This window comes from Acyrthosiphon pisum, unplaced genomic scaffold, assembly GCF_005508785.2.
Source record: "Acyrthosiphon pisum isolate AL4f unplaced genomic scaffold, pea_aphid_22Mar2018_4r6ur Scaffold_20960;HRSCAF=22641, whole genome shotgun sequence".
In the NCBI taxonomy this organism is placed as follows: domain Eukaryota; kingdom Metazoa; phylum Arthropoda; class Insecta; order Hemiptera; family Aphididae; genus Acyrthosiphon; species Acyrthosiphon pisum.
In genome coordinates, this window is record NW_021770374.1 from 1,150,328 (window position 1) to 1,154,940 (window position 4,613).

Below are 4,613 nucleotides of genomic sequence, written 5' to 3' on the forward strand. Positions count from 1 at the left end.
TATAGGTAATATGATTATAATTTATTTTTTAAATAAAAATATGGTGATAAATAATATAGGTTACATACAAAAATATTTGTAATTACGTATTATCATATTTTAATATAACATTAACAGTTGAACGTAAAAGATAAAGCACGAAAAATTAATATTAATTTAATTCCGCTGTATTTATTTTATTTACCATTTATTAGATTTTACTATAAGTATTATATTTAAATAAGTAATGATTCAATAACTACAAATCAAGTTATGTTATAATACAGTTTCTACGATCTATATATTGGGACATATATTTAGGTAAGCAGTATCTTAATTTATAATGGGTAATTCATGGGTACGCGAGAGTATTGAAAATATTACGGCGGTATTGGCGTACAATGAATTTTATAATGATACGAATCGTACTGGACGAACGTTCATGGACAAATAAACGGCGCTCCCGAATGTGCACTCGTCGCCGCCGTCGGCCGGTTGCGAATTGCGAATAGTAGGCGTGACTTAAGCGCCGCGCGCTTGCGGATCGTCAAAACACTTAACAGCGATTCCTCTTGGTCGTTGCACGCGTAAATTTTTCGTGACACGTCCTCTTAATGATATTTCCAACTACAGACAACATATATATAGGAAACGAAGGAAGGTTTTATCAGTGTTGCCGAAATCATATGATGAAGCTATTTCACAATTATTAACTTCTCAGGATACTCTTTTAACTTTTAAAAAAGAACAATTCCTTTATATAAATGATGATAAAGTTGTATCTTTAACTTGTAAAACCAATTTAAAAACTTTATGTGACAATTCAGAATACATTCTAGCGGACGGAACCTTCAGATATTGTCCAAGATATTTTTATCAACTGTACACGATTCATATTTATAAAAACGGTCTATACTTACCCTTAGTTTACTATTTTTTAACCGGAAAAACCACAAATGATTATATTGGAATGTGGTAATCTTTAATTAATTTATGTAATTCGAATAACTTAGTATTCGAACCAAAATCCATCAGAGTGGATTTCGAAAAGAGTGCACATTTAGCAATTCAGCACTCTTTTCCACTATGTAATATATATGGTTGCCGATTCCATCTAGGACAGGCTTGGTATAGAAAGCTTAATCAAGATTTCCCATATCTAAGAAATGAATATAAAGCTAATACTGAAGTCGGAAAATGGATTAAATATTTCTTTGGTCTATCTTTTATTTCCCCTGAAGAAGTTTCTGATGTGTTTTGTGAGTTAATCGAAATCGCACCAAATAGCGACGTATTACATTTCAGTGATTACATATATGAAAATTATATTCAAGAAAATTGTTTATTTCCACCAGAGATGTGGGCAGAAATTCCATCAACTTTACCTAAAACTACTAATGGACCTGAGGCATTTCATTCGCATTATAATGCACAATTTTACAGTACTCATCCTTCAATCTGGAAAGTATGACATTTTTATAAATTATTAATTTACTAAAATTTAATATATTTTGTTTTATATACTTACTTAGGTAATAGAAACGTTGAAAGAAATACAGACAGAGACGTATGTTAAAATTAAAGATATTTCTGGTGGTATCTATCATTTACAACGGGCTCCTGAACGTCAAAAACTTGAATATATTCAAAAACATTGGCTTAAGTATACCACCGGTGAAATAAGCAGATTACATTTTGTAAGAATAATGGGACATTACAATGTACCAAGTATTTATTTATAATATTATTTTAACTTGTATGCTTTATTAATTTGGACTATGTTATGTATATTTGTATTTTAACTATCAAATAACTGGAATGTGCCTAATTCAACTGAGTACAATTTATTTTTTCTCAAACTATATATATATTTTTATTATAATTTATAACTATGACTGAAGAATAATGGGACATTACAATGTACCAAGTATTTATTTATAATATTATTTTAACTTTTTATGCTTTATTAATTTGGACTATGTTATGTATATTTGTATTATAATTTATGATTGTAATTGAACTGTAATATTCCTAAAATTTGCAAATTGTTGAGCTTTTGATAAATTTTGTCAACATTGTAACTTTAAATACTTATTGAACAAAAACTTGTGTGAATTGAACAGTATTATATGTGTGTACAATTATTTTTATACCCTTGTATTGTTCAGAATTTTGATGCGCATATGATGTACGATAATTTGGTGCAGGTAAACAGACGATGCGCAAACGATAATCTGCCGCCGATGCGCAAACGATGTACGATATTTTCACACAGGTAAACAGACGATGCGCAAATGATATACGGCCATAAAAATAGTATAATGAAAATGGTAACAGTGAAGATGATCCTGATGAGTGTCATGATACTGATAATGATCCCGAGTATAATCCCTTAAAAAAGGTTAGTAATGAGCATGAATTAAGATATATTTAGAGGATGCCGAACGACCGTCCGTTATCAGTATTTTAGCGAAGTCGAAAGTTTCCAGGTTCCTAAATTAATTTATGGCGCCGAAATCCTTAATTAATTTTGTATGATTACGACTATCGAGTATCGTAATAAACATGGCAGGAAATTAACATGATGATCATTTTTACGATAAAGATACGTAAAATTATAAATATTTGAACATGGTAGCACTATCTTAATTCATTAAGCGCCACTGTGGCAAAAAGCGCTATAAGTCATTCTGGATTTTTGGAAACTTCCGTCTTCACCTCATAAGCTCTCGTTCGGCATCCTGTATATCTTAATTCGTGGTAATGTATAAATATTATAAATAAAAAATAATAAAATATTTTACGACTCACTGTAAGTTATGCAATAAGTATATAAATATTTTAACTTTAATCATAGTAACTACATAATTATTGCTTTATGGTTTTAAACAGGGAAATAGAATTCCTAAAAAAACGCAAGCCAACTGCAATAAAACAGGATCTCGTGAGAAAACGTTTAAAATAACGACTGAATGGATTGATGTTGAATCTATGTGCCAATTAAATAGAGGAGAGGAACATCTTAAAAGAAATGGACAAAATAGTTTCAACAAAACCAGAACCACAATGTTCTGAAAAATGTAGGGTGAAATGTTTTGAGAAACTTAACAATACTGATCGTACAAAAATTTTTGGATTGTAGAGAGAAATAGGTAACCATGACAGACAATAGACAGTTCTTAGGTACCGTAGAATGAGGTGAAGTGTACCAGTTTTTGGTATATTTCTTAAGATTCTGAAGAATCTATTTGATCAAAACTATTGAAACTATTTTACCAACATACAACAGACCTCTTTTATTGGACTTAAATCTTGCTACAATAAATTCATCAACTTGATATTTTGAAGCAGATTCGTCATTAAATGTAAAGTCAATAGGCGGTGGCGACGAAATACTTACAAAATACTTACATAATTACCATTCGAAGCAGTTGGAGAAGACTGAACCACATTACCATCAACATCTTCATCAGAACTTTCATAACTATTAGAATCATCAGAACTTTCATAACTGTAAGAACCATCATTAGAACTTTCAGACTCAGAATCGTCAGCCCCCACACTTTTACCAGGCTCTACGTTAATCTTTTTCCTTCTAACTCGAGCCCTTTCTCTGACTTCTGACATCTAGTGGTTTTTAGAACATCAATAATAGAACTTGACCATGAAGCTGCAGAAAAATCCATACTTGAGACTATATAATCAGGTACCTTTTTAAGGACCCATGTACGGTCGAGAGGAACTATACCACATGCAGCAAATCCAGCTACTAAGTTGGTATTTTTTGTTTCAAGTGCATCAATTGTAGATTTTAACAGACCAGGGAATTGAGATTTAGGTACCATGCCTCTATTTGAACTTTTCCACATAAATAAAATATCTCTCCATTTATTTTTAAGTGGTCCAAAGAATGCCTCATCCAATGGTTGGCATATGTGAGTAGAATTAGGTGGCAATAAAATAAACCTTATATAATTTTCCTTACATGCATGAATAACAGATAAAGACACATGGCTTGATAAGTTGTCTCCAATAAGGACCCTTGGACTAGGTTTATTTTAAAAAAAATATAGAGCTAAAGAATGAAACTAATCATCAAAAATTTGTTGGTCGAACCAACCACTTTTACTTCTATTATATATGCAACCTTGTAGTCCAACTTGGGTACAAGTTTTCTGCTTTATACACTATATATGGTGGTAATAATTCTCCATCTGCATTTCCTGCCATCATAACTGATACACTTGTTTTAGTTGAGTCTAAAACATTTTCTGGATGTTTAGAACCTCTTTTTGCAATGATTTTTTGTTTTTTTGGGTCATCAGTAAAATTTGTTTCATCATAGTTAACTATACTAGATGGTGAAACATTTTCAAGAGACTTCGTCAAATTATCAAAATAATCATTTACAATATCTTGTGTGACACTAGCTCTAACTCTTCTGATATTTTCTCCAAAACGTTCACTAAGTTGTGGATTATTTTTCAAAAACCTAATAACAAACTCTGCACCGGGTAAATTATTTTTAAATCTTTTTTCAGTTCGCCCCAACTTATCAAGATAAATTTTTACTACTAACCTCAAGTCTTTTCTTGGCATAGGAAATCCCCATTGTGCACATAACAAAAGACAAT